Here is a 13,752-nt window from a genome sequence, read left to right on the forward strand (position 1 = left end):
CCCTCCACACCTACCATCCCCACCCGTCACAAACAACAACCCCAACCCCAACTCCCATAAGCATTGCCACGCCCTCCCTCACACTCTTCCTGTCCCTGCCACACCCACCTTCTCTGCCCTTCACACATATCTCCACCTCCCCCCTTCTCACATGCTCTTTCTCATTCAGACTCTCATCCCCAAAACCAGGGGCTGGGAAAATCCTGCTCCAAGTGTCTAATGTCAGATTAGATAATGACAATAGGACACCATCCACATTCTCTAGGCTGATAGGTGGAGAACAACAGCTGAATGAGATCTGTGAAAGTTCCTCAAATCCATGGAATGTTAAACTCAACTTGACTGAGAGAGTGAGAGAAAGCTGTTCTGGGAGAATGGGAGAAAGGTGCCCAAGTAAGAGAGCAGTTTCTCTCTCACTAACCTGCACAAATAAGACGCAACATCATTTCAGGTTAATGTGTGATGATGCAGACCTTTAAGTCTTTAAATACTCAAGAGGTTAAATAGTTGTTTTAAACAATAATGCGATAGAGGTACTTTGAATGGTTAACACCATTTTAACAAGAGTGAAAACAATATTTTGCTGTTCGTGCAGGAGCTCATTAAAATGATGGCCAAATGCCCAGACTGTTAGACAGCACAGAGAATGATCTGTGATGTGAGCTCTCAGCTCTCCTATTGATTGAGGAGTATAATAAAAATTATCTGGTAAAGTACCATCTTCCATTTTATGTATTGACAACCAAGCAAATAAATTTTTGGACCTGTAGTACTCTTAAGTACCTTGGCCAAAGTGGAACGTAATGAGATTGTGATTGCAGAGTGCCTCAAAACCACTCAATAGTTTTCGAGCAGCATTGCTGTAAAGTCAAATAAAGGTTGGGACAGATTGGCTTTCCTCCCTGGGGACTGGGCATTGATGTGAATTAGAAGTTGTCCTTTCACCTCGAACTTTTGGATCCAGCCAGTCTGGTGAGTTAGGAGCATTCTTGTCCTTCTAAGGGAAAGTCAATACCTAGTGGGCATGGAACACAAAGCTGTAATCTGGTATTAATCTGGGCAATTCATGCTCAGAAAAGCTGTAGGAAATGAGGCAAATGCTATATTGAGTTCGAGACAAAAAAACTGCAGATGCTGGAATCCAAAGTAGACAAACAGGAAGCTGGAATGCATTATTGATGCAAAATGGGATGCTGTTCTGAATTTGGGATTTAAGATCTATTGATGGTCATGGAGGAAGCAGCTTTTCTCTAATCTTGGTGTACTCATGGCTCACACGTTTAATCTCTCCTGAATGTTTTGTTTAAAAGAACTGATTTGTACCTTTTGGATGTACGTTCAAGTTAGGAGCAGGAATAGGCTAATAGTGATTGTAGGAGAAAGTGAGGACCGCAGATGCTGGAGATCAGAGCTGAAAATGTGTTGCTGGAAAAGCGCAGCAGGTCAGGCAGCATCCAAGGAGCAGGAGAATCGATGTTTTGGGCATGAGCCTGAAGAAGGGCTCATGCACGAAATGTCGATTGTCCTGCTCCTTGGATGCTGCCTGACCTGCTGTGCTTTTCCAGCAACACATTTTCAGCTCTAATAGTGATTGTAACCTCAACTCCACATATCTTTCTACTCCCTTGTTGAAAAAGTATCTATCTATCTCTGTCTTCAAAAATTTCAAGGATTTGGCTTCCACTTCCTTTTGAGGAAGAGAGTTGCAAAGACTCACGATCTTTGTAAGAAAAGAATTGCTTCATCTCTGCTGTAAATGAGTGGCTCCTTTATTTTTAAATGGTAACCCCCTAGTTCTAGATTCTCCTGTAAGAGGAAACATCCTTTCCACAGCCACATCAGGAGCCTATATGTTTCAATATAGTAAGTGGCATCACATCCACATGCGTCCACTCCCTTCACCACCGAGTCTCTGTATCAGCTGTGTGTACAATCAATGAGATGCACTGCAGAAATTCACCAAGGCACCTTTTGACAGCGCCTTCCAAACTCATGATCAGTTCTGTGTAGAAGGACAAGGGCAGCAGATACATGGAAACACCACCATCTACAAGTTCCCCTCCAAGCTACTCACCATCCTGACTTGGAAATTTATCGTTGTCCCTTCATTGTCACTGGATCCAAATCCTGGAATTCCTTTCCTAATGACATTGTGGGTCTATCTACAGCAGGTTGAATACAACAGTTCAAGATGGCAGCTCACCACCACCTTCTCAAGGGCAACTAGGGAGGGCTAATAAATGCAAGCCAGCCAGTGACACCCATGTCTCACAGGTGAATAAAAGAAGTTCTTTCTTACTCTGCTAAACTCCAGTCAATACAAATTCAACATTAGATGACCCATCCATTCCAGGTCTTAGTGTGGTAAGCCTTCTCTGAACTGCTTCAAACACATTTATAAGCTTTCTTAAATAACAATTCCAATCCTGAGCACGAACCTCCAGTACTCCAATCTGTATACAGACAGCACAATAAGTGGCAGTCACTTCTCATTTGAATCCATTCATTTCGATCCTTTCAGACTGATGGGATGAAAAGGTACTCTATTCTGTTGGCTGCAAGTTTCCTTGTGTAAAGTAAACTTCATCCCATAATGTACTGGGCAATAACCATACCCTTGCAGCCATTATATAGAGAAGGCCATCATCCAGAATAGGAATTTTTAAAATCAGCACAGGCAATACTGTTAAACACTCAGCAGGTCAGGCACCACGCGTGGAGAGAGAAGCAATATTTAACATTGCAAGTCATTAGAAGTGGAGCACATGAAAGGATGAATAGCTGATATAAGAGGGAGACAGTGACGGGAGGAGGAAAGGGGAAAGACTGAGAGAGGATGGAGAACAGGATTGATTTTATTCCATAAATGATGATAGAACAAAATAAAAGTAGGCAGTAATCTGAAAAGTAAAGAAACAAAACATAAGCCTGGAGGAGATGAAAATAGTCACAGCAAAACTAGACTAGGAGCAGGAGGATTTTTTTCCTTCATAGATTCATGCCATGAAGCAAATAGACCATAGATAGTGTTCAATAATAATAACAATCTCTGTTTCAGTGATTTGGATGCATCTCCGTATGACATCCTGGTGTGCTGAATTAGGATTTATCTCTATTTGAAAAAGCTGTCCAATTTAGTCCCAAGCCTAGCTTTAACCCATAACCCTGAAAATTAGCCCTTTAAATATATGTCTTTTTGAATATTTATATAGAATGTTCCTTACAAAATATTATGTAGCATGTACAGAATTTAGCCATTCACCCTAAATGGGCCATGTCAGTTTTTTTGCTCCACCTGAGCCTCGTCCATCTCTGTTTATCCAACCCTCTTCCATCCCCATATCCTTAATTAGCTTCCTCTTGAATGCACCTCTGTTACTTGCTCTAGGTACCTACTGTGATAACAGGCTCCACATTCAGCTTATAACCTCCAAGTTTTAGTACACACTTTTTGCACTTTCTTCATTCTTTTATAATATCCTACCTAGGGAATGGAATTTAGAACTGATCATTGCATTGCAATCTTGATTTAACTAACGGTTATATTAGTTTAAAATGCATTTCCAATCCTATAGGTGAACCCAAATATGTGTTAGCTTTGCTTTTATTAACCTGTATCACCATGTTTAGTGATCTCAGTATTCGTACCCCAAATTCTACAGTTCCTTAACATGATTTAGATAGTCATTGTCTGAGGTGTATGGGACCTCTTTACACTTCATATGTCATTCTTATTTTGATCAACCTGATTGGACACATTATGACACATCTCTGGGCTAGGTGGATCTTGAATCTGGACCTCTTGGCCCAGAGGTAGTGACACTACCACTGTGCCACAGCAGCCCTTACTTTGTGCTTATAGTGAATTTGTAGTGAATTTTCTAATTAAACACCGCTTTGACAACTAATTGGAAAGAGTTTGGTGGAGTTAAAAAGATGTGGTCTTTACAATTATCAGTCTATCAGCTATTGTTAACACAGTTATTTTGTTTGCTGCGCAAATCTCAAACGATATACTCCTCTGCAGAGTAGAATCACTTTATTGTTAGTAGGTTCATTCAAAACTGGTGACATCCTGAGAAACTAACAAGGCAGTTCATTCCCTTGACACTATTCCCAGTAGAAGGCAGGAAATCAATGTTATTTATTATGCAATTTTGTATAGCACGAAAATAATATAGAACAGTGATTTTAAAAATGAGATAGTTGTTTGATCGTGCTGTACTGTGGGTTCTCTGGGTCTTCATAGAATCCCTACAGTGTGGAAGCAGGTTATTCAGCCCATTGCATTCACACTAAGCTTCCAAAGAGCATCCCACCCCACCCCCAGCCCTGGACACTTTAGCACGGCCAATCCACCTAACCTGCATATCTTTGGACTGTGGGAGAAAACCCAAACAGACATGGGGAGAATGTGCAAACTCCACACAGACAGTCTCACAAGGGTGGAATCGAATCCAGGCACCTTGGTCCAAACATTGCACTAATTGTTAAACCATGTTCATTATTACATTGTACGTGGTGATAAGGCTACAGAGCAACATGCTTCAGTTTGGACAGGCTCCAAACATATGAACCAACACGTTAGGAGCATGAGTAAGATATTTGGCCCCTCAAGCCTGCTCCACCGTTTACTAAGACGATGACAGTTTTGATTGTCACCTCAACTCCACATTCCCACTTACCCACGACAACATCTCACTTGCTGACTAAGAATTTATCAGTTTTTTGCCTTGAAAATTTTCAAAGATTCCGCTTTCACCCCACTTGAGAGACAGCATTCCAAAAAACACTAGCATATGCACCGGTGAGGTCACTGTGAGGTCACAGATTAGCTCGGAATCTCATCGACGTGTTCATTAATTTTTATTTCTCCAGCTTTTGGCCAAAATAATGCAATCCCAGCGTAAATTCTGTTTAAAATAGCACTACCTTTAGGAGCTTTTATTCTCTTGAGTTTTTGGATCAAGTTTGTTTGCATGGTGCCAAATATAAACTCTATAAATTGATTATTCCAATCTGGGAATGCAATCAGGTTTATGGCAAGGCCAGTTTCAACCAGTTTTTAAACCAGTGTGCAAAACTGTGGAACTGAGTTTGTGCTGGATATCACTTGTATTTGAAATTCCTTGGTTTACTGGATGAATTGTGCTGGACATACCAACATAATCAAACAGAAACTTTTGCCCTGGATTTCTACATCTCATTGCAAGCTTCATTGGCCACATTTTAAGTTCGAGACTGTGGGTTCAAATACTTTAGGGATCTGAGACACAATCTAAGCTGAAACCCTCAATGTCAACAAAACAAAAGAGCAGGTCATTGACTTCAGGAAGCAACGTGGAGGGCATGCCTCTGTCTGTATCAATGGTGCTGAGGTGGAGGTGTTTGAGAGCATTATGTTCCTGGGAGTGATGATCACCAACAATCTGTCCTGGTCCACTCATGGTCAAGAAAGCATAACCATGGCACCACTTCCTCAGGAGGCTAAGGAAATTCGGCATGTCTGTAAAGATTCTTAACGATTTTTATAGATGCACCACAGAAAGCATTCTATCATGGCTTGGTATGGCAACTGCTCTGCTAAGGATTGTAAGAAACTATAGGACGTTGTGAACATAGGCTAGTCTATCACACATACCGACCTTCCATCCGTTGACTCCATCTACATTTCTCACTGCTGCAGGAGGGAAGCCAATATCATCAAAGGCCCCTCCCACCCCGGTTAGAATCTCTTCCAACCTCTTCTAATTGGGCAGAAGATACAAAAGCTTAAACACATGGACCAACAGGTCCAAGAACAGCTTCTTCCCCGCTGCTATCAGACTTTCTAAATGGACCTATCAGATTTTAAATTTAAATGTTGATCTCACTCTTTGTGCATCTTCTCTTCAGCTGTAACATTATATTCTTTGTTCTGTTCTGTTACCCTAATGCACCTTGTATGGTGTGATCTATCTGTACTGCATGCAAAACAAAACTTTTTGCTGTATCTTGGTTCATGCGACAGTAATAAATCAAACCAAAAAAGGAGAAATGTTAAACATTCTGCTCTAATAAATAGAAAAATATCCCTCCGTAGTATTGAAAGAAAGTTGGAGAGTTTTCTTAAAATCATAAAATCCCTACAGTGTAGAAGCAGGCCATTTAGCCTGTCAAGTCCACATCAATCCTTTGAAGAGCATCCCACCCAGACCCACCTTTTCCCTATATTTTCCACAGCTAACCCACCTAACCCTGAACACCATGGGCAATTTAACATGGCCAAATGACCGAACCTGCTCATCTTTGGACTGTAGGAGGAAACCCATGCAGACACAATGAGAATGTGCAAACTCCATACAGACGGTTGCCCAAGGGTGGAATCTGGGTCCTGGCACTGTATGGCAGCAGTGCTATCCACTGAGCCACCATGCCACTCCTTGGTTCACTTTCTCCCTCTACCAAGATGAACCAATACACTCACTGATAAGTCCTTAGATAGTTTGTAGGATCTTGCTGTATACAAGCTGTTCACTATTTGCTGATGGAGGAACAGTGGTAGCATTCCAAAAGTAACTGATTATACAATTTGCAAGTAACCTCTGAAAAAGATTTCATTCACCTCAACAAACATTTCTCCTACCATTGAATTTTGCCACTGTGAATCAAGTGGGCAGGTTCCCTGTATCATAGGCATGTCATCGTTCTAAATTCTTTTAATGTGCTATAAGACTTATGATCAAAACAGAGTATCACTGTCATGATGATGGATCATAATGCCCAGATAGCCTACAAACCTTTCATTACAAAGGGCAGAAGTTTTTTTTGGGCGATGAGCCAGTTTTGTTGAAATCCATGGAGCACTATCTTTCTGCATGCTTTTGGGATTTTCTGACTGCATTTGGTGACTAACTACCCCACATGGTACCCCCTTGCCCAATTCTATCCCCATCCTACCGCTTGCCAGGCCAGGAACAATCTGTAGTGCCAGGATATCCCAGGATGCATCCTTGCTTTGCACCCAGCCAATCACAGTCAGTCCAGAACTGCCTTGCACTGTGCCTGACATTTCCACCAGACATTGCAAAGAAGGGAAAATCAGTATTCCACTTTGTGGGTCGAAACCCAGAGGTCCTGCTGGAGGAGGTGGGAAGTTTAGTTAAAAGATGCAGCAAGTTGTTCCCGACATCGAGATTAGCCTCGCTGAACACTTTTTAGGTTAGACTCCCTACAGTGTGGAAACAGGCCATTTGGACTTGTCGTTATACTGCTATCTTACTCACCTTACCCCACACTTAGATTAGATTACCTACAGTGTGGAAACAGGCCCTTCGGCCCTACAAGTCTACACCGACCCTCCGAAGAGTAACCCACCCAGACCCATTTTCCTTCTGACTAATGCACCTAAACACCTGTGGACAATTTCGCATGGCCAATTCACCTGACCTGCACATCATTGGAACGTGGAAGGAAACCAGAGCACTCAGAGGAAACCCACACAGACACAGGGAGAATGTGCAAACTCCACACAGACAGTCGCCCACAGCTGGCATCGAACCTGGGACCCTGGCGCTGTGAGGCAGCAGTGCTAACCACTGAGCCACCGTGTCGCATGTTCACATTTCTACGGTTCTGCCCAACATAATTTTTAAAAAGAAAACTTAGTGCCAAAACTTGACTGAGAATGGAAATTCTGAACAATGTAATTCTGCCTTTAGGGACATCATGGAATGTCACACCTGGCAGGTGTCAAGGAAGCCTCACAAAGAGAGACTTCAAAAGGCTGAAGTATAAGACAAACTAATTTTTTCCTCTCAGAAGTACAACATCTTCCGTAGACTATATTCTAGACAGAGAGAATAGGATCAAGAAAGACATGTTCATTTTTACCCTTTCTGGGATGTAGAAACTGCAACCTGTAGTCTGTGTGTGGTAATGGACTTTCATGCTAGTGTGTGTGTACTAATGTGCTGTGAGGGTCACAGCTTGGTGGCAGGCATTAAACACTCCAGCACTGCAGATGAAAAGGTAAAGGCATTCTCCTGCTCTGAATGCTGCTGGTCATTTCACATCGGGGAGAAACAGAACAAAAGAATTTAAGATAACTGCAAAACCAAGAGTATCCGTCAATGTCAATGTTACTAGCATCATCCATTGGAAGATCCACAACAGAGCCTTGTCTGCTTTTCACAGAACTCTGACTGATCCATATATGTGTTTTGGCTTTTATCTTTTATGTTCTTGCCTCTCATTTTAATCTATATGTATTGCATTTTTATGTCTTCTAATAGAGTTATAGAGTCATGCAGCACGGAAGCTTACCATTCGGTACAACCAGTCCATGCTGAACATAATCCCAAACTAAACTAAGCCCATTTGTTTGCTCCTCGCCCATATCCCTCCAAAGTTTTCCTATTCATTTATCTATCCAAATGTCTTGTCATTATACCCACATCTGCCACTTAGAGTCATAGAGCTGTACAGCACGGAAACAGACCCTTTGACCTAAGTCGTCCATGCTGACCAGATATCCTAAATTAATCTACTCCCATTTTCCTGCACTTGGCCCATGTCCCTCTAAACCCTTCCTTTTCATGAACCCATCCACATGCCTTTTAAATGTTAAAATTGTACCAGCCTCCACCACCTCCCCTGGCAGCTCATTCTGTACATGCACCATCCTCTGTGTGAACAAGTTGCCCCTTAGATCCCTTTTTATTTCTTTCCCCTCTCACCTTAAACCTATGCCCTCTAGTTTTGGACTCCCCTATCCTGGGGGAAAGACGTTTGGTATTCACCCTATTCCATGCCCCTCCTGATTTTATAAATTTCTATAAGGTCACCTCTTGGCCTCTAATGCTCCAGGGTGGCACAGGTAACACTGCAGCCTTACAGTGCCAGGGACCCGGGTTTAATTCCAGCCTTGGGCAACGGTCTGTGTGGAGTTTGCATATTCTCCCTGTGTATGCATGGGTTTCCTTCCACAATCCAAAGAGGTACAGGTTAGGTGGGTTGGCTGTGCTAAATTGTCCATAGTGTTTAGGGATGTGTAGGTAATGTGCATTAGTTTGGGGTAAATGTAGAATAGTAAGGGAATGGGTCTGGGTGGGTTACTCTTGGGACGGTGGTGGACTTGTAGGCCGAATGGCCTGTTTTCACACTGTAGAGATTCTATGATTCCAAAATAGCCCCAGCCTATTCAACCTCTCCCAATAGCTCAAACGCTTCAACCCTGGTAACATGCTTGTAAATCTTTTCTGAACTTGTTCAAGTTTCACAACATCCTTTCTAATTGCTGGCAATTCAAGAAAACCTGGCTTCTTTTAAAACATAAACAGTTTTTGTTTGGAAAAAGGCATCTACAAGTGAAGGATTCCTTTTTTAAATTAACCTACCAAGGTGAATAAAGAAGAACAGACAATCCATTCCTCCTGTCCGGAGCTAATCAATTTGGGGTATCCCATAATAAACAGGGAAACCTGTCCTGGGGATTGGTCATAACATTCAGTTGTGCATTTGGTGGAGTCCTGTCTACAATGGCTGCACCAAACTCTGAATCTCCAGATGAATTTAGACTTGTTTTGTTGAGTACTAAGAAACTGAAAACCAATTCAGTCTGGTTTTTACTTCATTAAAGGTCAGTTAATTGAACCTTGGCTTTTGACACCATGCATATCAAACTGTGCTTAGGAAACTGCATTTGGTGTGAGTGAGAAATTATTAGATAAAAGCCAACAGCATGACATGAGATCAAAGCTTCACTGTGGCCCTGAGTTACACCAGCCAGTATGGCTTCCAGCATGTGTTGTCTTATCTAATGTCAGCTTGGTCGATGTAGGCTGTCTCAGTACATTTATGGGCTTGGGTTGAGGAAACAAAAGTATCAGACTTGTGGGCAAGCTGGAAGTCTTGCCAAATCTGATTCTGGAATGGAAATTCTGAATAATGTAATTCAGTGACTGTCTGAAAGGCCAATGTAAATTATCCTCAGCCTTGAGGGAGACCGGAATGTCACCCAGTCAAGTGGTGGTGGTAGTGTCCAATCAGGTGATGGGGGAGGAGATCGGAGAAAGACCATTGTCCTGGCATTGGCTGTGAAAAATGTTCTTCATTCCTGCTGACTTCAAATGAATTTTCTAAAAATAAAATTGAAATTTTTCCAGTTGTGTCTATGACTGATTACCCTGGCTATCAGAAAGGTTAAGGTCAGTGGATGGGTCTTTAGGCCTGTTTTACATGGCCATCAGGGATGCCTTAAATAATGTTTAACTACGTTTCCAGGCAGGATATGTTTCAGGAAGCCTTGGGGTTCTCGGATTTGTGACACTTAACCTTGCATTTCCACCTCTCTTTTCTTCTCCTTATGCACTCCAAGACTTAAATCTCTTTAAGCTAGTCTTTGATTGTCTGTCACAGTATTTCTTTATGTGCCTTGGTGTTCTATTGAAGACAATAGAGGTTGATTAGTTCGGCTGGCCGGATGGCTGGTTTTTGATGTAGATACTAATAGAATGGGCTCAATTCCCATCATCAGCTGAGTTCACTACCTGCTTTCACAACTTTGCCCTTCACATGAACTGTGGTGACCCAGTTGACCCTGTCTAATAAGAGAGCAGCCTTATAGTTTTCTGAGATTAAGGTGATGACTATTACTGTATAACTGCATGTTGCTGTTGTAAAATGTAATATGTTCTGATATCTCGGCCATCAACTTTGTTTCTCCTCAAAGACACACAACAGCATTACTTCAAGGTGTCTAGCAATATGCATCATCACCCTGAGCTGTGTCTGATACAAAGCAATCTTCTATTTCAGAGCAATCTTTGCTGATTTGCTGGAATACATTGGTTCAGGAGTGGCTCAAGTGTGAGGTGTAAAGAAACTATTAACTGGCTGAATCATCAGAGATGGTGAAATGGTTTTGGAATAGTCTCCTCTTTGCTGTTCCTTTTGTATTTCCTTTTGACTATACATTAGTGAACCATTTACAATGGATAGAAATCGAAACCATTGACTTTAATGGGAATGATTTTCTGCTACATTGAGCTTGACAAATTTGTATTGATTGATGTGATGAGTCAATGACTCTGTTGTTTCACCAGGCTACATGATGACAGGAAGTAATTGAAGTGGACTGTGCTCTATTCTCATCCAGTGACCTATAAGACCATAAGACATAGGAGCAGAAATTAGGCCATTCAGCCTATCGAATCTGCTCTGCCATTCAATCATGGCTGATATGTTTCTGAACCCCAGTCTCCTGCTTTCTCTCTATAACCCTTGATCCCCTTGACAATCAGGAACCTATCCACATGTTAAATATACTCAATGACCTAGCCTCCACAGTCTTCTGTGGTAGTGAGTTCCATAGATTCACCACTCTCTGGCTCAAGAAGTTTCTCTGTATCTCCATTCTAAAAGGTCATCACTTTACTCTAAGGCTTTGCCCCTGGGTCGTAGTCTTTCCTACCAATGGAACGTCTTCCCAACATCTACTCTGTCTAGAGCTGAAAATGTGTTGCTGAAAAAGCACAGCAGGTCAGGCAGCATCCAAGGAACAGGAGAATCGACGTTTCGGGTATAAGCCCTTCTTCAGGAATGAGGAAAGTGTGTCCAGCAGGCTAAGATAAAAGGTAGGGAGGAGGGACTTGGGGGAAGGGGCCCTCCCCCAAGTCCCTCCTCCCTACCTTTTATCTTAGCCTGCTGGACACACTTTCCTCATTCCTGAAGATGGGCTTATACCCGAAACGTCGATTCTCCTGTTCCTTGGATGCTGCCTGACCTGCTGTGCTTTTCCAGCAACACATTTTCAGCTCTGATTGCCAGCATCTCCAGTCCTCACTTTCTCCTTTACTCTGTCCAGGCCATTCAGTATTCTGTAAGTTTCAATTAGATCCCCTCTCATCCTCAGAATTCTTTCCAAAACTTTGCTGACCACAGACTTAAAATTGACTGGTCTGTAATTTCCAGGGATTTCCCTATTACCTTTGGAGGTGGCATGGTGGCTTCGTGGTTAGCACTGCTGCCTCACAGCACCAGGATCCCAGGTTCGATTCCAACCTCGGGTGACTGTCTGTGTGGAGTTTGCCATTCTCCCGTGTCTGCGTGGGTTTCCACTGGGTATTCCGGTTTCCTCCCACAGTCCAAAGATGTGCAAGTCAGGTGAATTGGCCATGCTAAATTGCCCAAGTGTTAGGTGCATTAGTTAGAGAGAAATGGGTCTGGTTGGGTTACTCTTTGGAGGGTTGGTTTGGACTTGTTGGGCTGAAGGACCTGTTTCTACACTGTAGGGAATCTAATCCTTCTAAACTCCATAGAGTCAGAGTCGTCATATGTTAAGCTTTTCATTCCTGGGACCATTCTCATGAACTTCCTCTGAATCTGGTCCAGGGCCAATATATCCTTCCTGAGATCTAGGGCCCAAAACTGAGCGCAATACTCCAAATGTAGTCTGACCAGAGCCTGAAAGAGCCTCAGAAGTACATCCCTGCTTTTATATTCAAGTCCTCTCAAAATAAATGCCATCATTGCATTTGCCTTCCTAACTACTGACTCAACCTGCAAGTTTATCTTGAGAGAATCCTGGACTAGAACTCCCAAGTCCCTTTGCCTTTTCTACTTCTGAATTTTATCCCCATTTAGAAAATAGTCCATGCCTCTATTCTTCTTATCAAAGTGCATGACCTCACACTTTCCCAAATTGTACTCCATCTGCCACTTCTTTGCCCACTCTCCTTACCGGTCCAAATCTTTCTGCAGCCTTCCCACCTCCTTAATGCTACCTGTCATTCTACCTAGCTTTGTATCATCTGCAAATGTAGCCAGAATGCCCTCAGCACCTTCATCTAGATCATTAATGTATAAAGTGAAATATTGTGGTCCCAACACTGACCCATGCGGAATACCACTTGTCACAGGCTGACATCCTGAGAAAGATCCTTTTATCCTCACTCTCTGCTTTCTGCCAGACAGCCAGTCTTCAATCCATGCTGGCACCTTGCTTCTAACACCATGGGTCCTTACTTTACTCAGCAGCCTCCTGTGCGGCACCTTGTCAAAGGCCTTCTTGAAGTCCAGATAGATAACATCCATTGGTTCTCCTTGATCTAACCTGCTCACTACTTTCTCAAAGAATTCTAGCAGATTTGTCAGACGTGACCTCTGCTTGATGAAACCATGCTGACTATGCCCTATTTTACCATACACTTTCAAGTATTCAGAAATCTCATCCTTCATTATGGCCTATAATTTTGCATCTTTTGCCTTATTCTCTTTTTAAACGGGTTCACATTAGTGATTTTTCAGTCCTCTGGGATCCTCCCTGACTCTAGTGATTCATGAAAGAACACCACTAATGCCTCCACTATCTCTTCAGTTATCCTCCTTTGAAATTTAGGGTGTAGTCCATCAGGTCCAGGTGATTTATCCACCCTCAGGCTATTCAGGTTTTCTAGCACCTTCTCCTTGGTGATGGTCACCATACTAAGCTCTGCCCCCTCATTCTCTTGAATTTTTCGGATGACGCGAAGTAATTATTCAGTTCCTCAGCCATTTAATTAATTCCCACTACTATCTCTACAGCATTCATTTTCTAGTCGTCCAATGTCCACTTTTACTTCTCTTTTGCCCTTTATATATCTAAAGAAACTCATACACTCTTCCTTTATATTACTGGCTAGCTTACCCTCATATTTAATCTTCTCCCTCCTTATTTCTATTTTTGTTGCCTTCTGTTGGTCTTTGTTAGCTTTGCAATCCGCTGGTTTCCCA

General features: G+C 42.4%; 1 protein-coding gene across 5 annotated transcripts in view; it reads left to right on the forward strand.

The window, feature by feature from the left end:
* LOC122540918 (synaptic vesicle glycoprotein 2B-like) overlaps positions 1-13,752 on the forward strand; it is a 199,233-nt gene that overhangs the window by 149,142 nt on the left and 36,339 nt on the right. The gene's annotated exons all lie outside the window — the stretch shown is intronic.

This window comes from Chiloscyllium plagiosum, chromosome 36, assembly GCF_004010195.1.
Source record: "Chiloscyllium plagiosum isolate BGI_BamShark_2017 chromosome 36, ASM401019v2, whole genome shotgun sequence".
Classification (NCBI taxonomy): Eukaryota; Metazoa; Chordata; class Chondrichthyes; order Orectolobiformes; family Hemiscylliidae; genus Chiloscyllium; species Chiloscyllium plagiosum.